The sequence below is a fragment of the Haliotis rufescens genome, unplaced genomic scaffold, assembly GCF_023055435.1.
Source record: "Haliotis rufescens isolate VD_foot unplaced genomic scaffold, xgHalRufe1.0.p SCAF_2, whole genome shotgun sequence".
NCBI lineage: Eukaryota > Metazoa > Mollusca > Gastropoda > Lepetellida > Haliotidae > Haliotis > Haliotis rufescens.
This window is the reverse complement of record NW_025963890.1, coordinates 66,696,703-66,723,116: the sequence shown is the minus strand read 5'-3', so window position 1 is coordinate 66,723,116 and position 26,414 is coordinate 66,696,703. Positions and strand designations below refer to the sequence as shown.

The 26,414-nt window shown below is 37.4% G+C and overlaps 1 protein-coding gene and 1 long non-coding RNA gene across 3 annotated transcripts in view; one reads left to right on the top strand and one right to left on the bottom strand.

The window, feature by feature from the left end:
- LOC124134575 (orexin receptor type 2-like) overlaps positions 1–26,414 on the top strand; it is a 209,804-nt gene that overhangs the window by 108,378 nt on the left and 75,012 nt on the right. The gene's annotated exons all lie outside the window — the stretch shown is intronic.
- LOC124134576 lies at positions 20,602–23,108 on the bottom strand. The gene is made up of 2 exons (XR_006861119.2): positions 22,909–23,108; positions 20,602–22,001 (listed from the first exon to the last, which is right to left on the bottom strand). It is a non-coding gene; the product is annotated as an uncharacterized LOC124134576 (long non-coding RNA).

The following is a 26,414-nucleotide window of genomic DNA, read 5'->3' as shown; positions in this document are numbered from 1 at the left end:
ATACATAATATACATTTCCTTTGCCAGACATATCCGAAACCAAACCTGTATAAAATATTTTTATTTTTTTAAGCCCAGTTAGTCTTTCCATTCTCACAATCTAGACCTAATAAGCTGTAACATTTCTTCACATATCTGGTGTCAGGCATATTAGTTATTGTACACCAATATTTAACAGCCTTTTCATATGTGAAGATATACATAGGATATCGTCCACATTCACCTTTGACAACGTGTTTTGAGGACGATATTTTAACACATAAGAAACGTTTACAAGCAAATATTTGTATTGTTATGATTTCTGTATGAATGTCCAGTCCCCATATTTCTGTACCATAAAGTATAGTGGGACTAATTTTGGTATTAAATTTTTTTTAAACATAGATTATATGGGAGTGGCTTAATCATATACAAAGATTTGAATACACCACAAAGAATTTCCTTCGCGTGTATAGCAGCATTATCAATGTGTTCAGACCATGATAAGGATCTTGCCAAAACAACACCTAAATATAGAATGGTGCAGTTTCAAGCTTAGTGCCATAAAAATACCATTGTTCATGTTTGGATAGTATACCACCACACAAACATTCTAAAACGTTGATACGTTAATTGTAATAAATATAGAGAATCTGCGAGAAGCACTACGTCATCTGCAAATAATAATAGAAATAGTTGTATATTATCCGGATGCATTTGTATCCCGTGTTTACGTTTAATTGGATTTCTAAAGCTAACTCATCAATAAAGATGGAAAATAATAGTGGACTTAATACAAATCCTTGTCTTACACCCGATGCACAATCTTAGATTGATATGTGATAGATATCTGTATTCTATAAAGGACTGTGGTAGAAAGGACATCATCTTGCTCTGGTTTTATTGTCATGGTTTTAGAATCACTTTTGAATGCATAATACTCGTACTGTCATAAATATACAAGAATACCTAGTGATATTTCGAAGGGAACTAATGATATTGAGAGACACTTAGGTTCATTGGTTTTCAACAAGAGGGTAGTACGGAAACGGTAGGTTGTGTCTGTGATTTGACATTGGACTATGATAGCCCTTATATACAGTTCTTGGGGTACTATCAAAAGGTCAAGTGAACAAAATACAATAGATGACAAATTTTCTTTGTTCCTATATTTGACCGTGGGCAAATGTGTGATCAGACGTTGCCACTTCTTGTATAACGTGATAAACGGACATGTTGATTGATGTAAATAAAGGTGTTTGTTTCTATGCAAAAAAAACAAAAAGTCTTCTACCAGTCTGACATTTGTAACTTGAGTGAACAAAACTAACTGAGTCAAGGCTAAGTAACTATTTTCATCTTAAACATGTTAAAAAGGAACGTATGATTTATCAAATATTGCAAGAATTAGCATTGTCAGGACCATCATATTTATTGCAGCCTAAAGGAATTTGGTGGCATTTGACTTCATAGAAAGCGGAGCTATCTGTTCTGATCTACTCGCGCGAAAGATATGGAGCAAGCAGTGTCTTTCCTTGTGTAAATATATTTATAATTTGAAGAATTGAGTTTAGCTGCATGTATCCTCAACTTGGTTTCCTTGGAATGAGGTTTTCTTATTGAAAAAAGGTTATGTTATCGATAATAGTCATCAATGATAGATATATTTATGAATGTATTTAATATTCATAAACAATGATACTACACTCGAATGACTGCAAGATTGTTGATGTTGTGTAACGCAATATTAACGAACTCACTATTAATCCGTGAACACAAACTTGGTACGAAAGTGGAGTGTTTTAATTCATGTCTTCCTGAACTCTCTGCAAGGGTTTTACCCTTGAAGAACTGAACCTCACAGTTTAAAAGAGATACCAATTATGAACCAGTTATTCATCCATGATAGATTTCTAAAATTCTAAAATGACTTGCGAAGTAGACTTTATAAGAACTGGATCTTTAATCTTCATTATTATTGACAATGTCCACTCTGCAAATCACAACTTCGCAAATGTCAACGTACTGCAAAACTAATACGCATATATTAAGCATACACGTTAACCATTTTGTTTCATATAAATACTAGATTATATATCATTTTCCGATGATGTGGTGCAACATTAAGTTTAACATGCATATATTGATAAGAGGAATGTTTAAATTATGTAACGCTGCTCAAGTGTGAATTGCCACTTCAGTAATCGAATAATCTACATGTGGAATCGGTACGCGGTTCATCTTCAACAGAAATAACCATGCTATTACTACACACATATTGTCATATTCAATTTTTGAATACAAAAGACAAAGCACGGATAAAAATTGTAAACATTTCGGCAAATAATATCATTCATGCAGAAGGATGTGTGTCACAAACGACAATATTTTCAGGCTTTCGAGAAGGTTAATTTTTACAGGTTATCGAAAAAGTTTTTTTCTCAAGGAATTTTTATGTAAATCAATGTCCAATGATTCTTTTATTAGGCGATGAAGATGAATATAGTATATACCTACGAAAAGAAAACAATAGACATTGATTTACATTAAAATTCCTCGAGGAAAAAACTTTTTCGATAACCTGTAAAACTTATCCTACTCCCTGGACTTGTTTGATTTTATTATATATTTTATGCCTTTTGTTCATTGGTACATGAACCAAGCTGCGTCTGCTGGTCGTTAGAGGCGTCTAAATCTAATGATCAGGCTTGGTGACTTGGTTCACTGAGTGTCAGTCGTAGTGTTGTGGATCGTTGTTCACAATATCGTTCACTTGTATGTCTGGACCAAATTCTTTTATTTACAGACCGGATTCACATAGCTGGAATAGTGTATGTTGCGGTAAACAACAAACAAACACACTTTTACAAGAACGTGAAAGACGTTGCTAAATGATGTTATTATGTTATGACATCATATCGATAGGAACAGGTAACATCATGATTCACACACCACTTCAGTGATGTAGCGTCTGAGCGTTCCCCTGGCTGCGTCATTGCAAAAGACATTAAAATCGGTACTTGTTATTATCCTGCCTGGTGCTCGACGTTATAGAGTCCCGTTAATCTGACATAACAACAAGAACTGGCTGGCTCGGAGTCAGCAGAATGTGTCTGAGTGGGGTAATCATGTTAAACTGTGGCATGCTATTTTAGTGAGCTAGTACTATAAAAGCGGCAAAAGTCCGGATTAGTACATGCAGCCACACGTGTATGTATTTCGCTATATAACTGAAATAATCGTTCATGTGACGTGAAACCCAAATTCTTCTGATTCAAACATGTATTAGCTAGAGGTATTATATTTGAGAAAAAAAAACATACATAATGTGATAATCTTTGTTCACGAATTGGTTTCAAGGTTACGATGTAATCATGAATCATGTTTTATAATTAAATGTAATCAGATAACAAATAACAAAAGAAAAATCTAGTCAGTCATAAGAGCATTTTCGATAAGATTTAATATAACACCACATAACTTCAATGCAATACATTCTTCGATACAAATAATATTCAAAATGTCCATATAGGAAAGAAATGTTTATATCTGCATATATGAAGGATGCATAAAGTCGTTTTGGTTTATGCATCATGCATTTTGTAATGATCATAGATGTAACATGTTTCTAACGACAATAACAGGCTTTTTCAGAGGAATTTCCAAAATTCCGATATTTCGCTATTTACATCTGTGACCGTGGTACGGATGCGCCTTCGTACCAACGTTATGGATTCAATAATCCGCTTTTGGAGGTCTATTGTGATGTTTTCCATAATCTTCGTATGTTGCAAACTTAAATAGTCTAAACAGCCATTGCTTTAATTGGTTTAAGCCATGGCTCGGTGTTCCGCCAACACCTCCCCATGGTTTCAAGAAAGCTGTTGAGACAGCAATGGTGAAGACGAGGAAGACGATCATTTGCTTCAGCATGGTGTAGTTTCAGGCCTGAAAAACCATAATAAATGTTATGCTGAAGCTTTTAACAATTCTTGTTAAGAAGTATGTTAACTATGAGAGAGGATTATCAGTCCCATAAAGAAATACTATCATGCTTGAAGATATTACAGTTAGTATATAGTGTTTGTTTAACGATAATTGATATGTAATACTTCAGAGAGTGTATTTATATTTTCACATGATTATATGTCAACTTTTATAACAGTGAGTGAGTATGGTTTTACGACATCAGAAATGGGCTTCACACATTGTACCCATGTGGGGAATCGAACCCGGGTCTTCGGCGTGACGAGAGAACGCTTTAACCACTAGACTAACCCACCGCGCCTTTATAACAGTAAAAATAGTGATTATAATGAGGCTGAAGAACAATATATGTCCAAATATATTCCTTAGCAAACGTACTTGTTGATTTAGAACAAAACCTCATAAATCTTTCTGAATTACCATTTTTGTAGTCTCTAATTACATAAAAACGTATGTGTTCATATATAAGTCAGTAATTTAGGAATGCAATATTTGTGGACCACCAACTCACCGAAAGTGAAACAGAAATAAATATACTTACGAGTATACGAATGTAGATACTTGACGGTAACGCGTATTGTTTCGCAGTGTTCATTTTCTCCATTTATATACATTCTACAACCTACATATTGACAAATGTATGCCATGTTGTCATACTATTTATCAGAGTATAAACATCACATGCTACGATTATTTTTGCATTTGTTTTTGTGAGTCAGAGTTCAAGGCTTAAGATTCTGGACAATCGTGAAGTCAAAAAGTGCAAACATCATTTGTATGCTAAGCGTCTGTTGAACATAAAATTTAATATGGCCGAATATCAAGTTTACACCTATCCTACAGTGACCGTTTACGACACTAAATATGTCCGTCTGATATGAAAAACGGCGAGGCCCCGTCCGTCCATACAGCAGAGCGTCCCTGACCTAATACAGTCACGAATGTGTGTGCAGTGATGACACCAGGTCCTTACAGAAGTAATCGTTGTGAGTGAATGTGAAAGTCAGCATGCAGTTGTCTTCTGGTCTCCTGGACCTGTCTGGTGGAGGGGAATATTTACTGATTCAAGACCAGGCTCGCGTTTCATTCCCAGAGGGGTTTCTATTTCCTGATTGTTCTATGAATACGAAACCATACAGGGTACAATATCACGTTCATGTCGCTGCGACACACTCATTGATATCCGCATGAAAGCGTTTAGATCGGTTTCGGATGAGGTCGGAATATGTTCACCGTTTCATTCTCTATCCCATTTGAATGCGTAGAAAGTGCAGGTATGTCATGATTTATTTGTGTTAGACATGTACAGTGGCAAGTAAACATAAACATATGTCACTTTATTAGCATTTTAAATAGTTGTAAAATGTACTTCACGACTGTATTGTCGAAGTCAACATGAACGTTTAACAGTACTCTGTGCATCTGATTTAAGCATTGATCACCAACATTTCTCAACTTCAGTGAGTGAGTGAGTGAGTGAGTTGGGTTTAACGCCGCTTTTAACAGTATTCCAGTTATATCACGGCGTGTCATCTTAATGTGGGAGGAAAGCCCGAAGTGATGCAGGTCTCAGACGTTTACCACTTCGGTGAAACCCACAAGCACGGGTATGGTGCTGACAAATCTGGAAACATAATCGGGGCGAAATAATGTATAGGATGTTATCTTCACATCACATATACTTTGAAGTGATTCGAATATGCATCGTAGTTTACCATTCACGAACTTGCTGAAAATGTGTATATTACAGTGATCGATATATAGCCGTGGATAATATTGCAGGAATCATCACTCCGGAGAATAGTAATGTACTTGGGGGTATTCAAGGTAAAGCAACAAAACTACCGTGCGGTTCAATATTTACTTAGTTAATGATTAAATTTCGATAAATAGGTCAGCATTACATGATACCAAGTCGCTTTGTTCAACAGGGATGTCCTTTGATTTGTTACCACATGGTAAAAAGGTTTAACGGAGTTTGAAGGAAACATGATTAACATGCATTGGAAATGATGGCGCTATTTTGGCATGTAAAGCAGAAATACAATTTTCGTCAAGAATCAGAAAGCAAGGTTACAAGAAATTCATCTTGGTGATTACAGTTTTTCACGATGTGCTGCATATTTGGCCCATCTCCGACTTTGTTGCATTGATCATGCAGCCCTTAATAGTATTGGAAGTATATTGGTTAAATTTGAATGCTTCTGTGCGTCGTAGGCATATATTTCCTTGATGGGGTGTTAGTACAGGCTGACCGAATGTGTCGTTTTCTGATGTAAAAAATGCCAGGGCAACATACAGTTTTTCAAGGCGATTTTCCCTCTACCTTCCATCGTGTCTATTCGTTGTTTAGCTTCCAACTGATGAAATGTTGCTTTTCTAAACTAACATAAAACAAAACATAAACTTGTGCTAGTTTAACATATGTCGTTGCTAAATGGCCGTTTGTGAAAGAAAGTGCCAAAGTGAAACGTTTTTGCTTCCCTCTGTCTTTAAATGCCACAAATTATCGCAGCGTATATTGAGCAGGGAACCACCCAATCGTGATATGCAATCCAGATGTTATTTGACACACATCGGGACTTACTTTATTTTACAGTATGGTTAAATATATTTAACTGTATCTGTGGTGTAATTTTAGATTTGTGAAGGATTCTTAGACCAAAGTACTTGAAGTCATTCGCGCATTGGTTTCTTGTATTTTCGCACTTAACATTCGTCGATAGGGGGACGAGTGTTCCTTGCAGGTTACGGAAAGTGGCGAGTGGTGACGAATAATATCCAGTGCGGAAGCGACATATTAGACCGTCACTTATATCATTTCAAAAGGACAGTTATCGCCCGTTTGGACAAAAAGATCGCCCATTGATATTATGGCTCATTTCAGGGTCTGGTGGTTCTGTTAAACAGTCACAGTAAAACGGATTACATGTAACCGAAGTATGATATTATCTCGACAAGTCAGTCATTGATATTATGAGCAATGTCAGCCACATCGGGTACTAAAACACACGGTCAACCTAGTAGTTATTTGGCACTTTTTCTAACTTGGAATCTCCACTGGGTAAATATGAAAGTGTCATTAGGATGAAATCGTTGTTTTACTACGTTAGATTTCATTGTTACGTATGATATTATCTAGACACGTCAGTCATTGATATTATGAGCAATGTCAGCCACCGTCGGGTACCAAGACACACAGTCAACGTAGTAGTTAATTGGCACCTTTTCTAACTTGGGAACTCCATTGGGTAAATATTACATTAGGATGAAATCGTTATTTTACTTCGTTAGATTTCATTGTAATCATTTGTTTGTAATGACTGTACCAGGGAATGCCGGAGTGTTTAATAACATACAACAGTTGATGTTTTTGATCGTTTAAAGTCTGGCTTTTTTTTATCTATAAGCATTCACAGGGACATGGATCACATCATATTGTAAACAAAGCAAAACAACAACCAAGACTTCAAATACAGTTTTTAATGGTTTTATTAGTCTGAGAAAGCATATATCATGGCATCTCTTTGGAACACACACAACTCGTTTAGACCAATTTCATTCTGTAGAAAACTGTTTCCAAGGATTATGTAACTTAGGTTCATACAGTAACATCAGTAATCATGATTATCGGGGTAATCAGGTTGATCAGGATAATCAGGATAATCAGGATAATCATAAGAACCTCCGAATCCCCCGAACCCATAAGATCTCCTTTGGTTGAACAAGCCACCGCCAAACTGGGAACCGCCAAACTGGGAACCACCAAAACGTCCACCTCCAAATCGACCGCCTCCGAATAAACCGCTTCCAAACTGGCTGGCACCAAAGGGTCTTCCTCTGAAACGTCCAGCCCCGAAGGAGTTCAACCGTCCATATGGATTAAAGAAGGCTGAAGTGAAGGCGAATGCAACCACAGTGAGGAGAAACACTTTGTTCAACATAGTGGCGTGGATGATCTGTAAAAGGATCATTAGTTGTTGAAACAATTAACTGCACTTGATTCAAGACATGTGCAAAAGGAAAAGTACACGTTCACAATATCAGATGTTTAAACGTCAATATCTTAAAGAAAATACCAGCTATTTCACCACAAAACGGTTTAGGACAGACGGATAATTAGTACATATGAAGACATTGTATATTGATACCCCAGATGATGTCCTCATAACGTCATCATCTGTCTTGAATTGCCAGGTAGTTGTATCAAATGCAGGTATTATATACAGTTCGTGGCTTTTCACAACATATAGCCAGAATGGTGGAACAGTAGGATCCCTGGTTACAATTCTGTGCCAAGGTTTTAAAGAGAAATAAGTATGTGTTTTACCGACTATCACAATGCTGACAACTGATGTAAAAGAACTCAAAGTCCGTAGGCAGGAATCGCCAGAGTAGCAGAGTATGGCTGGAGGAAACACTGAATTTGTTGGACAATGGCAGCTCGGACGTCGGCTCAGTTTTTAAAAAATCTTTCCTAAATTATTGACGTGTTCTCAATACCTTTGATTCACATTAGCCCGACTAGGCGAAAATGGAGTCGAATATTTGAAATGTTAATATCATATCTTATGACAATTTTGAGACATTTAGTACCACAAAATGTTGTTACCAACTCTATTTACAATCAACTGTTAGGAGAGAAGGTTATCGGCATGAATACTTTGAATTTATATGTTCGCATGATGTGGATACTCTTCAGTACTTTATTTGAAGGGTTCACCAAGAAAGGTACAGATATCAAAGATATGCACTGTCAAAGATATGGAACAATACTAAACATCATGTAGGGTTATGGTTGAAAGGACATACTGTTGTTCTGGTTTTATTGTCATGGTTTCAAAATAGCTTTGAAATGCACAATTCTTGTACTATCATACATATAAAAGAATAGCTATTGATATTTCTAAGGGAACTAACGCTGTTGAGAGATACTTACGAAGTACGAAACCTGCAGCTTGTGTCTGTGAGTTAACATTCGCCTATGATAGCCCTTATATACAGTTCTTGGGGTACTCTCAAAAGGGTCAAGTGAACAAAATACAATAGATGACAAATTTTCTTTGTTCCTATATTTGACCGTGGGCACATGTGTGATCAGATGTTGCCACTTCTGGAATAACGTGATAAACGGACAGGTTGATTGATGTAAATAAAGGTGTTTGTTTCTATGCAAAAAAACCCAAAAAAGTCTTCTACCAGTCTGACATTGGCAACTTGAGCGAACAAAACAAACTGAGTCAAGGCTAAATATTTATTTTCAGCAAAAATATGTAAAAAAGGAACGAATGATTTATCAAATATTGCAAGAATTAGCATTGTCAGGACCATCATATTTATTGCAACCTAAAGGAATTTGGTGGCATTTGACTTCATAGAAAGCGGAGCTATCTGTTCTGATAGACTACTCGCGCGATAGATTTGGAGGAAGCAGTGTCTTTCCTTGTGTAAATAATTTGAAGAATTGAGTTTCGCTGCATGTATACTCAACTTGATCTCTTTGGAATGAGGTTTTCTTATTGCAAAAATGTTATGTTATCGATAATAGTCATCAATGATATATATATATATATATATATATGTATGAATGTATTTAATATTCATAAACAATGATACTACACTCGAATGACTGCAAGATTGTTGATGTTGTGTAACGCAATATTAACGAACTCACTATTAATCCGTGAACACAAACTTGGTACGAAAGGTGAGTGTTTTAATTCATGTCTTCCTGAACTCTCTGCAAGGGTTTTACCCTTGAAGAATTAACCTCACAGTTTAAAAGAGATACCAATTATGAACCAGTTATTCATCCATGATAGATTTCTAAAATTCTAAAATGACTTGCGCAGTAGACTTTATAAGAACTGGATCTTTAATCTTTATTATTATTGACAATGTCCACTCTGCAAATCACAACTTCGCAAATGTCAACGTACTGCAAAACTAATACGCATATATTAAGCATTTAAGTAAATCAGTGTCCAAGGATTCTTTTCGTAGGTGATGAAGATAAATACAGTATATACCTACGAAATGAAACAGTGGACATATAATTACATTAAAATTCCTCGAGAAATACAAACTGTTTCGAAAACCAGTAAAACTTATCCTACTCCCTGGGACTTGTTTGATTATATATTATATGTTTTATGCCTTTTGTTCATTGTTACATGAACCAAGCAGCCTCTGCTGGTCGTTAGAGGCGTCTAAATCTAATTATCAGGCGACTTGGTTGATTGAGTTACTGTCTTAGTGTTGTGGATCGTTGTTCACAATATCGTTCACTTGTATGTCTGGTCTAAATTCTTTTATTTACAGACCGCCTTCATATAGCTGGAATAGTGAGTGTTGCGGTAAACAACAAACAAATATACTTTAGCAAGAACGTCCAAGACGTTGCTAAATGATGTTACATGACGTCATATCGATAGGAACAGGTAACATCATGATTCACACACCGCTTCAGTGATGTAGCGTCTGAGCAGAGCTCGAAATACCGGCGCTGCGTTCCCCTTGCTGCGTCATAGCAAAAGACGTTAAAAATGGTACTTGTTATTATCCTGCCCGGTGCTCGACGTTATGGAGTCCCGTTAATCGGACATAACACAAGAACTGGCTGGCTCAGAATGTGCCTGAGTGGGGTAATCATGTTAAAACTGCGGCATGCTTTTTTAGTGAGCTTATCCTACTCCCTGGACTTGTTTGATTTTATTATATATTTTATGCCTTTTGTTCATTGTTACATGAACCAAGCAGCCTCTGCTGGTCGTTAGAGGCGTCTGAATCTAATGATCAGGCTTGGTGACTTGGTTCACTGAGTATCTGTCGTAGTGTTGTGGATCGTTGTTCACAATATCGTTCACTTGTATGTCTGGACCAAATTCTTTTATTTACAGACCGGATTCACATAGCTGGAATAGTGAGTGTTGCGGTAGACAACAAACAAACACACTTTTACAAGAACGTGAAAGACGTTGCTAAATGATGTTATTATGTTATGACATCATATCGATAGGAACAGGTAACATCATGATTCACACACCACTTCAGTGATGTAGCGTCTGAGCGTTCCCCTGGCTGCGTCATTGCAAAAGACATTAAAATCGGTACTTGTTATTATCCTGCCTGGTGCTCGACGTTATAGAGTCCCGTTAATCTGACATAACAACAAGAACTGGCTGGCTCGGAGTCAGCAGAATGTGTCTGAGTGGGGTAATCATGTTAAACTGTGGCATGCTATTTTAGTGAGCTATTACTATAAAAGCGGCAAAAGTCCGGACTAGTACATGCAGCCACACGTGTATGTATTTCGCTATATAACTGAAATAATCTTTCATGTGACGTGAAACCCAAATTCTTCTGATTCCAACATGTTTTAGCTAGAGGTATTATATTTAAGAATAAAATTGTATTTGTAAGGAAGACACATTCCACTTTCATAGATGTGCGAAATATACATGTACATGTAGTACATGCATAATGTGATAATCTTTGTTCACGAATTGGTTTCAAGGTTACGATATAATCATGAATCATGTTTTATAATTAAATGTAATCAGAAAATAACAAAAGAAAAATCTAGTCAGTCATAAGAGCATTTCCGATAAGATTTTTTATAACATCACATAACTTCAATGCAAAACATTCTTCGATAAAATAATATTGAAAATGAACATATAGGAAAGAAATGTTTATATCTGCATATATGAAGGATGCATAAAGTCGTTTTGGTTTATGCATCATGCATTTTGTAATGATCATAGATGTAACATGCTTCTAACGACAATAACAGGCTTTTTCAGAGGAATTTCCAAAATTCCGATATTTCGCTATTTACATCTGTGACCATGGTACGGATGCGCCTTCGTACCAACGTTATGGATTCAATAATCCGCTCTTGGAGGTCTATTGTGATGTTTTCCATAATCTTCGTATGTTGCAAACTTAAATAGTCTAAACAGCCATTGGTTGAATTGGTTTAAGCCATGGCTCGGTGTTCCGCCAACATATCCCCATGGTTTCAAGAAAGCTGTTGAGACAGCAATGGTGAAGACGAGGAAGACGATCACTTGCTTCAGCATGGTGTAGTTTTAGGCCTGAAAAACAACAATACATGTTAAGCTGTAGTTTTGAACAATTCTTGTTAAGAACTATGTCAACTATGAGAGAGGGTTATCAGTCCTAGAAAGAAATAGCATGCTTGAAAGTACTACAGTGATTTTATGGCTATCCGTGCTGCATCATTGATTGCAAATAGAAACATCTGTATTCATTATAATTATACTGTTTAGTTTATTGAGTATCCTTGAGCATCTGCCATTTGGGTTAACGATATCATAGTACAAATACCGAAGATTTGCGTTAATACGAGTCACAGGACAATGCTATTCAGGATTTTAATTTTTTCAGTCGACTCTGTCCTGGACATTGAGCATACGTCCGTAATAACAGTGGAAAGTTGAGGAGTTTGGTTTTGCGTTTATTAGGGTGAGGCACAGTATATGTCCAAATATATTCCTAAGTAAACGTACCTGTTAATTTAGAACAAAGCCTCGTGAACTTTCTCTTGAAATACCATTTTGAAAGGTTAGTTAAGTAGTTAATTCACGCAACATTTGTTAACAACAAACTCACTGATAGTGAACAGAAATAAATATACTTACGAGTTTAAAAGGATAGATACCTGATGGCAACGCGTATTGCTTCGCACTGAGTGTATGTCTGTTCATTTTCCACATTTATATACATTCTACAACCTACATATTGACAAATGTATGCCATGTTGTCATACTTTTTATCAGAGTAAAAACATTATATGCTACGATTATCTTTGCATTTGTTTTTGTGTCTGAGAGTTCAAGGCTTTATATTCAAGACAGTCGTTCATCAAAGAGCATGTAGTCAAAAAGTGCAAACTCGTTTCATTTGTATGCCAAGCTTCTGTCGAACATAAAATTTAACATGGTCGAATATAAAGTTCACACCTATCCTTAAGTGACAGTTTATGATACTAAATATGTCCGTCAGATATCAAAAACGTCGAGGGCCTATCCGTCCATACAGCAAAGCGTCCCTGACCTAATACAGTCACGAATGTGTGTGCAGTATATAACACCAGATCCTTACAGCAGTAATCGTTGCGAGTGAATGTGAAAGTCAGCATGCAGTTGTCTTCTGGTCTCCTGGACCTGTCTGGTGGAGGGGAATATTTACTGATTCAGGATCAGGTTCGCGTTACTATCCCAGAGGGGTTTCTATTTCCTGATTGTTCTATGAATACGAAACTATACAGGGTACATTATCACGTTCATGTAGCTGCAACACACTCATTGATATCCGCATGAACACGTTTAGATCGGTTTTTGATGAGGTCGGAATATGTTCACCGTTTTATCCTCTATCCCATTTGAATGCGTAGAAAGTTCAGGTACGTGTATGTCATGGTTTATTCGCGTTTCACACGAACAGTGGCCAGTAAACCTAAACATATGTCATTGTGTGTAACATTTAATTTTTGTGTGGAATGTAGGCCGTAAGAAAGCAGTAATTTGTCTACATGTAATCTCTTTTACATAGTCTTTTACTTCACGACTGCATTAATTTCTGTGGTACATGTAATGAACTGTAATTTGTATTGTCGATGTCAACATGAACGTCAAACAAAACGTGATGCATCTGATTTAGGCATTGATTACCAACATTTATCTTCAGTGACTACAGAGAGCAAGCATTATTGTTGCAGTTAAAAAAATTCTTGGGGGATACTGATTAACATGCCATCTTCTTTATACATGTTCTTTGTAATATCGTTGTAAGGAACACAATTAAGACACATTAAACATTCACCATCAATGTGACACGTGTGTCTAAATTTCCTTTTTGTATTAAATTACATGCAGCTCTCAAATGCATTGTCATGGAAAACTAATTTGGACGGATTTGCACCGGAGCCAGGAATGTGTAGCTGAATGCTATCAAGGAAAACATGTTCCAGATGTGCTATGTTTTAGGACCTACGTTCGATTAAAGGATCGTTATTTTCGTTGATGCTGTTATAATGCCAAGACGGATGTTGTTAAACAATATGAAATGGGGTTTTATTGCCGACTTAACGAAACCACATGTACAATACAGCAAAACTTGAATTTTTTTGTTAGTCTATGCTTCGGAAGCGTAGAGGTGCCACGGTGAATTCTTTTTGTCTGAGTATCTCCTACGTAGGACTTAGTATCTTCTACGTACGACTTAGTATCTTCTACGTAGGACTTACTATCTCCTACGTAGTACTTAGTATGACCTAGAATTACTATCTCCCACGTAGGACTTAGTATTTCCTAGGTAGGACTTAGTACTAGTATCTCCTACGTAGTACTAGGATATACTAAGTCCTACGAAGGACAGTATGGACTAGAATTACTATCTCCTACGTAAGAGATAGTAAGTCCTACGTAGGAGATATTAAGTCGTACGAAGGAGATAATAAGTCCTACGTAGGAGATAGTAAGTCCTACGAAGGAGATCATAAGTCCTACGTAGGAGATACTTAGACCAAAACAATTTCACCCTGGCCCTACTACGCTTCCGTACTATGCAAATAGATATGATATATGTTTCTCAACTTTTGATAGAGATACCAATACGATATATTATACTCAACGACATAAGAAACGCGAATACCATACATGTGGGTTAATATATGAATAATTACTCATATTCAAGATATATTAGATTGGTTCGATGCACAAACGAACGCAATGTTATGTTGTGTGAACCGACGCTCATGAACGCATCACATGTGATGTCATAGATCCATGACTCGATATGCACCATTTGTCTCTTGCAGGATTAACATGTAAAGTTTGGAAATCACGTGCAGCATATCGTGATGAGAATAAAGACACTCTGTTGTAACACTTGACTGATTGTTAGTTTTGTCATTATTTGCTACACATTGGAAACGTCTCTTCTTGGCCTACATACTTCTCTATATGTTTCTATGGTTCGTATTGGCGGTGAGTATATATAACATAAAAGATAATCTTTAATTTGTCCGAGTGTACGTGTAAACACTTTAATTTGATCAGTCTCCTGTAACCCACGTGTTATTTAGTTGGCACAGTTGCAGGTAATTATGTTCCAAATATTCAGATATGGGGACAAACAATTAAATCCAATATGGCTTCCATGGAGAAATGAAATTCCAGTTTATCTCGCATGAACATGACCCACAACTTAAATATATAATGAAAACATTTTTTTAGGAATGTAAATACCCGTTTCTACAACTGTAAAGTAAATAACTTTATCATAATAAACTATTTATTTTGATTTAGGTAATCTAAAGTTTGAAAAAATATGCATTTCTTTCTCCTTCGGCATATCTTTAAGACATACGTCTTCTTCTACTTAAAGCCAGTTAACTAATTAATATTGTATACTCATATGGTGAATACATTTTGCAAATGTGATCACATTAGTATTGACTTGTCCCAAGCCAACCAAGCCATTAACCATACATAGCATATTTCATAAATGCAACTTTTCTTATTAAATATTCGGTTATTTATCTAATGAATTCACAATAATGGTATAGATAATTGGCATTCATACTGTATATCTTAAAGATATGGCAAAGAAGAAAGAAATGCATTTTTTTACACTTTAGATTATCTAAATAAAAACAAATAATCTACTAAATATAGTTATTTATTTTAAAGATGTAGTGTTGCGTTATTACATTCCAAAATCATTTTTCAAATTATATTTAGTTTGCGGGTCATGTTCATACGAGATATACCAGAATGTCATTCCTCCATGGCGGCCATATTGAATTCTTTCGGGTGGTCCCATATTTGAAAATATTTGGAATGTCAATACCTACATTGTTTTTATCACAAAGTACACAATTGTTCACGAAACGGCCGCATTATAATGGTTATAAGACCGTCTTCATTTAAAAAGTTTCATTCACAGTCATAATATGTTCCTGCATTAACCGGGGCGGTCGGGTAGCCTAGTGGTTAAAGCGTTCGCTCGTCACGCCGAAGACCCGGGTTCGATTCCCGACATAGGTACAATGTGTGAAGCCCATTTCTGGTGTCCCCCGCCGTGATATTGCTGGAATATTGCTAAAAGCGGCGTAAAACCATACTCACTCACTCACTCCTGCATAAACCCTTTTGATTTCTGTACTGCTGAATATTACATTCCTCCGTCAGATCGTATATGTGCGCCTTAAACAAAGTGAACTTCACTGGTATCACACGAAACAAAATACCGTGCGCATCTTTTCGAAATGCAACAATGCAGAAACAATACCCTTCTCAGAATCTGTAAAATCAATAGTCATGCCCAACATCACCGCCGGCACTGTCGTATCCGCCGTATCCCTAGCCTCTGAACATCCAGGGGTTGAAGTAGTTGTACCGTCTACCTAGACGTCACGGAAGGCGTTGAATCTTGCCCAGTTGAAGTATGTTGCCATGGTGTTGGTGACAACTAGGATGATGATAACGAGTAGATATATCAGAACATAATTCGTTGGGATTTGACATGCTACAAACACGAAATATGCAATCTGTCACCGCTGTGTGATAGTTATGAAAGTCTGCCTAGCGTCCGTGACAGGGAATGTGGAAGGCACTCGTTCTTCACATGTTGTGGAGTATATTCAGCTGCGTGCTTCTTAGACAAGCTTACTTAGTCAAAAACAAAGGATTTGATGTAAGGTATGGTCAACCCTGGTGTGTTTGTTTATTTAAAAATGCGACAAATGTAATAATACCGATTGACCATTTCACCTCTTAAGTAATAATATTTCTTTTGAAAACAGGATCGGGTGTTTTATTTAGTCGCCTTACATGACATGTGCTATAAAGAAAAGTTAACGTTATTACCAAAAAGGGTAAAAGATAAGAGGGCCAGGTTTACAAATATACTTCACTTACAAGAAGGAGACGTGGAACCATTCTTGTATCATTTTGAAATATACTATTGCATCACAATACAAAGGTCCAGGGGCTTCAGAGCCAATAAATGTGTATTAATCATTTACTGAGTTTTGGGAAAGCAGAAAGTAGCTTATCTATCTCGCATTTCGGTCAAGTTAAATGTTTGTTTGATTTAACGCCGTCTTGAGGAGTATTCCAGTTATATCAGCTTAAGGTGGAAGGACGAAGTGATGCTAACACACGGGTATGATACTAACAGACTGGGTATGATACTGACAGAAACATAATCGGGCCGACCATGGCTTTTAGGTTTCTGGCGTGCCCAAGGGTGCCCAACTCTTCACAGCGAATTGCGGCGTCTCAGACAGCTCGCCCGCCCGTGCCCCCAATATCGTTTGAGATGTTTTGGAGGCTATTTAAATGTATCTCCAAAAATGTATATAAAAAATTGTGTTTGGATGAAACACATGTTCGTATTTATTCTTACGTGACGACGTTTTGCTATGTGCCAGCATGGTACATATGCGATATACAAGGTGGCCACCAGGAAGACCGACGGATGCGGATTTCATCAGATATCTGGAACTCCTGCCTTCCAATCGGTATTAATTGAATACGATACTGTGTTATATATGAAATTTCTATTTGTTCTGGTGAATTCCGGTTTGCGGGTCTGGGCGGTAATATGTTGAGGCTAAATATAAATACAACTGGTTCACCATTCATACAATAAAACAGGTGGTGTCGCTTTCGTCAGACACATTGCAGATTAATTAGCAACGATATGCCTCAGTCTTAATAATACACAATGCAACGTAATGATATGCACTATAGTGCTGGTATTATGTTCAGTGTATTGATATCCAGCGTGGTTTATGCAATGGAACATCACGTAGCTTATCCAATAGCGAGAGGCGGTCGGGTTTTCGTAGCCTAGTGGTTAAAGCGTTCGCTCGTCACGCCGAAGATCCGGGTTCGATTCCCGACATGGTACAATGTGATATTGCTTGCATATTGCTAAAAGCGGCGTAAAACCATACTCACAACTATACAATAGCGCTTAACGTTGAAACTGTTCTGTTACATGTTGTACTTAAATCTGTCTCACAGTCCCTGAACCACATTGTTCTCCTTCTGCCCAGCCTTTTTTGTAATTGTATAGCTCCTTATAAAGCAAGCCTAGGTCTTACGCCGACGTGAAACGCCATCCCACCCTGGTTCCTTGTCAATTTAAATGTAGTTGCTTGTTTCTATCAAAGATATATATCAAGTTATATAAAGCGTAAGTCTAAAGATATACTTAATGTAATGATATACAGGGTATTAAATGTTATTCTATGCAAAGCACGTTGTGTAATGTTAATGTAATAGAATGTAATGTGGTTTATACACGGCATAGTTAATACATTATCATATAACGTTTGTACAATGTTATACGGCGTGCTATATGTTACTGTATACCATTTGTGGTGTTCTTGTGTTTGTTTCTAGTAACAAACTGGTCGGTTAATTTGACGACTTTAACTTGTGAACTGGCGATGACCTTCGGATCAACAATAGAAACCGGCGAGACAAGGCATGCTTATCAACCTCAAGAACATTTTGCTGTCATGTCATGTGTGCATGTACAATGAGCTGACGTGGTTTAACATGCCACTTTCACCCTTGTCAGTGGAACAGCTCAGGCGATAGATCTAGAGGAACGAGAATATATCTTAGCCCTGGGGTTCAGAGGGTAATAGGGTAAATTAGATTTAACAGATTTACGGCGAGGCAGCTTAAATCTGGACAGGGAGCCTTAAGTGACCGAGGTAGTAGACATTTCCGTGCAACAGGGAATATTGGTTTTATGCTGATAAAGCAGGCATGATAATAGTGGCGCATCGGAGATTCGAACCCACGAACAGAGGATACAGTTGAATGTTGAATTGTATGGAACACTTCGATACATTTAGCAATGGTATCGAAGTAAATATTGTTGTACAATTTTCGTTCATCGTAAGTAGGGTTTGTATATCCTTCTCCCTTTAAAATGCCGTCATTGTTTCCTCCCATGTATTTCATACGAATGACCAAAGCACCGCTGAATCATTGTAGTTGTAAGGCTATATGTTTGTGAATGAATTAACATCATCAACATGTAACAATCAACACGTAACAGGAGCCTTGAGGCTCCCCGTCATCCAATTCGCGTTGACCACAGAGAACGACGTCTGTGAGCTGAATATATGTACAAACCCGATGAGGAAATGGTGTTTACACACTGAACATTTAGCAAATAAGTGAATGAATAAAATGGGTTAACATTAACAACGCCAAAACATTCGGGGTATTTCTATTCAAATCACTAAAATATAGAGACTATGAAACCTGAACCTATACTTCAGACTCACTGTTACTCATTACTCAATGCAACTTGGAAAACAGTTCACGTTATGATTTGTACAGAACATTTAAGACTTTATTAGAGCCAGAAAAATATCTATCAGTTTTAACAAATAGTCACCTAAGAAATGTATATATTAAATACAGACTTGGCTTGTCAAAACTTATGATTAATTATGGACGAAATATATCACTTGAAAGAATACAAAGAATTTGTCCATTCTGTAACTCTGCTATAGAAGACGAAATACATTTTACCTTTGAATGTCCTTATTATGGAGAAATACGTACTAAATATATACCAGAATGTTTCTTATCTAAGACGAGTAGAATAGCGTTTGTTTCTATTTTGTCATCGAATGATGCCGATGTAATGTTTAAATTGTCTTTATTTGTAAAACATGGGATGGAACTACGAAATAACATGTTGAGTGGAAATTCAGAATTTTAATTACCTTACCCTAGAAAGTCCTCATGATTATCACCGATTGTTAAATGAATGTTATATTTTTATAATTTTTGTTGTATCTCCCAATCTGTAAATTCTCACCCACTGTATTTATCTGAACTTGTATATGGGCCGATGGCCTTTGATAATATAAACGTCTTTGACTTTGACTTGACTCACTGGTACAGACATGAAAATCAGGTGTTCGGAAAACATGGAAATCAAACGTGCATCAACGTGACCTAAAACTGATATGGGACCAGTAAGGTCAGTCAGGTGCGGTAAAAGTGAGTGAGTATGGTTTTACGCCGCTTTAAGCAATATTCCAGCAATATCACGGCGGAGGACACCAGGAATGGGCTTCACACATTGTACCTATGTCGGGAGTAGAACCCGGGTCTTCGGCGTGACGAGCGAACGCATTAACCACATTACCGCCCCAGGTGCGGTAAAAAAAGGTATTCATCGGATGTGGTAGAAGAAGTTTTTTCAAGTGGTTTGGTGTCAAAGAGCAACACCTATGGTCATAAGAGGACAAGAACACATTTTTTGCACTGACGTGGTCTAATAGACCAGCATATATAGTAAACAGTATAACAGAGATTAAAGTGATGACATGTTTCATACTGGTTATCTGGAACAGCTGGAACAGCTTCTATTTCTTTTTAACCAATAGAAACGAGTGAGCTTACCTCTGGTTATACACACTTACTTGAGTAATGACTGACGTTCCATTAAAAAATCGATATTCATTGATGACCATAGTTCCCAGTTGGACATACTTCTTAAATGATGTAATGGATCGTTAACTGCTTTAGTTCGAACGAGTGAAAGAACTGAAAAGCTATATAATTAAATTATGACTTTAATACGCATTGACGTCGACGAATTGTATTTTTTTCCTCCCATGCAATAAGTACAAAATGAATTACTAGATGTCCATCAAGTTTGAATTCTCGTCGGGGGTAACACTTCTTCAACACATATTGGAAAACATATTGGAAAACCACAATGTTCATTTCGTCGTTCCCGTAGAGGTTTCTGTCACAGTAAGCGTTACAAGCGCTTGGAAGTGCCCAGTAGGGGATAGGTGTACCATTAAGAAGTGACACGGCATATTGTAGCTATTTCTGTAGAGAAGTGACCATAGGCTTGCAGACAAGAGACAATTGAATTGTGTCCAGACTGAAGGGTTTCCTTAAAGCGCACGTGATCGTGAAAACCAAGTAGAGCTCTAGTTGACGCCCTTGTTTCATAAACAAAACCAATATTCAATGACATATATACTAGCTGATTTTTTTACAAGACATATGACATTTCTTATTAAATGTTACGTCAAACCTACAGTTACAAGATTATGTGTACATTTGCAGAAGCAAGGTTAGACAGACAATTTCAGTATGGAATCGTAATGTCAAAGACATGTTACTAGTTTTCTGTGACATCATAACTCTTCTGACCATGAACTTCAACCCTCGCCCAGTAATTGTTTATTATAACCTATGGGAAGCCAAGAAATAAATTATTTCAAACATTAGATAGAAGCAGTAGCACAATATCCACAGGTAAATAATTTTCAAAATGTTTCGGAGGTTATATAATGTAAATATTGCATTTTGGTTGCCGACTTTGGGCCTACGGTCTCTACGGACAGCTATATTGTGATTTTTTTAATTATACTGTCATTTTGTGAGTTATACTGTGATGTTGTGAGTTGTACTGACCGAATTTATTTACATATATCGGATGCAACTTTACTCAAACATTCACACGGGTCACTAATTATAATCCCTAGACCCATCCCTTGACCAAAACTAAAGGTTTACATTGCTAATGATGAATCATAAATAGAAATGTTGTACACTTTAATATCAGGAATATCACAGAGTTCTCATGCACGGATTTAAACATCATTAGTTTGCTCATTCATATCCTGCAACCAGTAAATCAGTATTTGGTCAATGACATGATGTACACAACTCATGTGCATTTCAGAGAGGCCTTGCATGGTGCAGCAATGCAGAAACATTATCTCTATCAAATCAGAAGTCGGGTCCTATTTCAGAGGCATCGTCCATCGCCCTAAACAGCCAGGGATTAAGACGATTGTACTGTCCACCGCGTATACCTCTCCCAAAGCTCCTGACAAAGTTGAACCTCGGCCAGTAGAAGGCTGTTGCCGTGGTGATTACGAGGACAAGAAGAAGAACTATTTGCTTCAGCATCATCGTGAGCCTTTTTTCTCCAACCTGAAAAAAAGCCATCAAAACATTAGTTGTGACTATCTTTGTATCTCTGTCACCTGTTATACAAGTTGTATCAAAAATACATATGTCTGACACATGGACATCCGTACTGACTTTCTGTATCTGCTTTGCATGTGTTATCATTTGATATTTCCTTCAATATGTAGATAGCATCAGATATAGCTAAAGACCTTTCAACATTGCTGAACTGTGACATTCTTTAGTAAGACATTGGTACCATGGATCCGTCTCTTGAAGTTGTAAGACCTTTTGCCTCTTGTGAATACTTTAAGCTGATATATATATTGTATATCAATTACAAAGTGATTTGATATTCAAGTATGACATTCAAATGCTTAGAACACGGACCAACAGTAGACAACGCCCAATAACGGTTGTAATAAATAAACTCTAATCACAGAACAGTTGTTAGATAGGTAGATGGATGGATGGATGGATGGACAGACGGAACGAACAGACAGACAGACAGACAGTTAGATAGACAGACAGACAGACAGACAGATAGATAGATAGATAGATAGATAGATAGATAGATAGATAGATAGATAGATAGATAGATAGATAGATAGACAGGTTCGGAAATAACTTAATGATAACTTATTTACAGTTATACTGTTATACTGGAATACTGAATGATACCGGTGTAGTCGCTAATGCGTGTATATTACTGTCGTAGTAATGTAATAGATTGTGCATGTTTTCAAACAAGGTATTTTAAGACACAAAATCGTAATCCAGGAGGAGTCGTGAGACGGTGGGGTGAAGATTTTTAAATGTCAATAGAAATTATATATGTGTACATGTAGATAAAACCTAATCCTTAAACAACAATCCACCAAACCACAATTGGCTCAAAGTGAAAATAAAAAATAAAATCCTTACTACTTACAGTTCAAACTTCCTAAAACTGTTAAAGAGCCCCGATCGTCGTTGGTGCAGAGAGGCCTGTACTTACATCTATGCATATTTTGGCTTCCATTTGTAAGATATTTCGACCAATCACTGGAGGTGTTAGTCTTGGGTTTTGGTGATGCAATACCCTAACGATCACGTTTCTGTCTGTTACCGTCGTTCACAGATGTCAATGATGTCATGGCAACCATGCTGGGCGTCATGTTCAAGTGAGAGTGTCAACCTGAGTCAGAGGAATAACGTCTGTGCATGTTGCCTATGGCTATTTCTTTAATGCATGTATATTATACGAATGTGACATAAACGAGTACAGTGTGCCTTTATTAACTTATGGCATATTGTCATATATGTATATTAATGGCTGTCACTTCTATTCGCGTTGTGTGTTCATATGCACGTTTATTATTACCTGTCAACTTGAAACGTACTTTTTATCAAGAATATTATGCGAAGTTACATTTCAAAACTTAGTTCAGAGGGTATAAGGGAAATATAATGCTTAAACATTTACGAAAAACAGATCAATATTGAGGAAAAAACGAAGAGCACTAATCTGACATATTTTCATTTTCGTAAAGATAATGTGACGATATGCACGGATACACAAACGTACTTGCATATCAACATGAGGTTTCCAATAACATTTATGTGCATATGTAACAGCCGGCTGTTTGACACACAGTCACGTATGGTAATTGCCTATGTCATGTGGCAGATGCTATGAGTCAGTAGATCTAACCGACACAGATTATTTTTTTACTTCTAACCCTTTATGTGATATTGTGCCTGTAGAGGTGTTTGTGTATAATCACTAAACAAACGGTGAAATATATATATCCAGAACCCTTCACTGTAGAGGGATGGGACTTTCACCGTTTGTTTATAATTAGGGATTATACACAAACGCCTCTACAGGCACAATGTCACATAAAGGGTTAGAAGTAAAAAATTACTGGAATACTATATATATATATCCAGAACCCTTCACTGTAGAGGGATGGGACTTTCACCGTTTGTTTATAATTAGGGATTATACACAAACACCTCTACAGGCACAATGTCACATAAAGGGTTAGAAGTAAAAAATTACTGGAATACTATATATATATATCCAGAACCCTTCACTGTAGAAGGATGGGACTTTCACCGTTTGTTTATAATTAGGGATTATACACAAACACCTCTACAGGCACAATATCACATAAAGGGTTAGAAGTAAAAAAATACTGGAATACTATATATATATATATATAACCAGAACCCTTCACTGTAGAGGGATGGGACTTTCACCGTTTGTTTATAATTAGTGATTATACACCCTTACATCGCCTATGGGTAATCAACTTAGTTTGATTCAAGGTGAAAATGCTTTCACGGTGTCATGAAGGGGAAATATTTAGTCTCAACACATGACAACACGCAGCCGTTAGAGCAGATCACATATCATGACATTAGATCACGTATCGTTAAAAGTCCAATATTGCTTCATTTCACATTCTCTCTGCATTTATCCTACCATATTACTCCCTACGTCTGACTGCTTTAAAAGGAAAATAAGACAAGTTTTATGCATACAGTTTGGGCACACAAAACCAAACCTTCGACGTGTAAGGTATTGATCCCTTCTTAGAATTTGATATAACTGAAAACTGGCTTTCGTTACCTGGTGCATATTGATGTTTGCCTAATGCTTAATCATAGCAATATGGCACCATGTTAATGAATTATATTAATACTGTTATGGCATGTGAGCAGCAACGGTATTTTAAGTCCAAATATTTGTATATTTTGTCAAGAATTCCTACCAAAAACAAAAAATGAAGGAATTACAATATCGCGTCATAGCAATATAAGCATTTTTTACGACTAAGAAACAACGCTAAAAACAGTATCCACATTCCATACAGTTTTAGTAAAGAATGCCTACATCAGACCAGTGGCCCGTTTAACAAAACATTCTCAAGGTTGAACTGTCGAAAGTCTTTGTTAAAGCGTTGATATTTACACTAAGATCAGCTTGTGGTACAGGTACAGGTCAGATAAAGCTGCATGTCAGCATTGGCTGTCAAATTCCTATCCATGTGCTTATTCTTCAGCTATATAGCCTTATTGTATACGGAGTAATCTGTATAGACCTGGTTATGGATTACCGACATGTTGTTCCGTTATATATACTGAACTGCAAAAGAAACGTCCCGATGGACAGATATATGAGAAACCTTATTTGTCCAAACACTGTAAACATACTTTGAAACATATTAAAAAGTTGAAACTTGGCAAAACTGATAATCAAGGTTGAAATTAAAGTGTCAAATGTCCTTAAAGTGAAACACAACACTAGTCTCTGAGAAAATGGCATTACAAGTCAGTATATCGTGTGTCCGTCATGTGCATTAATGACTGCCGTGTAACGTCGATACATGGAATGGATGAGGCGGTTGATGAAGGCCATAGGCACTTGAGCTCACACTCTGAGGAACGCCTGACGTCGGTCGGACGTCATTCAGCCGTTTTTGAATCTCGTCCCACAGGTGCTCAATGGGATTTAAATCGGGACTGAGGGCAGGCCACTGCATGGTTCTGATGCCATTCTGCTGGAGGAAGTTTCTTGTTGCTCTCGCAGTGTGGGCACGGGCGTTATCATGCTGCAACTTGTGGTTGCGGAGACTTGATCAATGTATCGAGCTGCTGTGACATCATTGCCTCTCCCTGGACCGATGTTCCTGAAGACCACAGGACCGACCCTCTGTACAAGACCAATTCCACACCACACCCTGATGCTCGGACCACCCCAGGATTCTCTCTCAACAAAACAAACATCCGAATAACGTTCCCCACGACGTCGCCAGACTCTCTCTCTCTCTCTCTCTCTCTCTGCCATCTGCTGTTGAAATACAGTAACGGCTCTCGTCTGAGAAGAGGACTCTTCAGCACTGTTGGTGGCGCCAATGCTGGTGCTGTGTTGCCCACTGAAGACGGTCCCGGCGATGACGTGGTGTCAGAATGGGTCCTCCGTGTGGCCTGTGACAGTGGAAGTGTCTGCTCGTCAATCGTCGACGCACGGTGTCCGCACTAATGTGTCGCTGGTGTGTCCACATGGTCTGTCGAGCAGTTTCCGCAGCAGTAACAAAGTGATCTTGAAGATGCTGTCGCACAATCTGACGATCCTGACGCCGGGTGCTGACCCTTAGTCTTCCACTACGTGGTCGGTCATCTGTAATGTTGGTGGGCTGGTACCGTTGCTGGAGCCTGGTATTTGGTCCTTACGTGGAATTGAAACGCATTTGCTACTTGCCGGGCGGATTGTCCAGCTTGCAATCGTCTAAGGGCTTGGTGTCGCTGATTTCTTGTCAATTTTAGCATGTGGTAGCAATTCATTAACGATCAAATGTTATCCGATCTGGGTGGATATTTATAGGGCAAGAAATGGAGGAACGCATGTGCATTTCAATTTGCACGGAACTCACGTGCATCGGGTTGGCA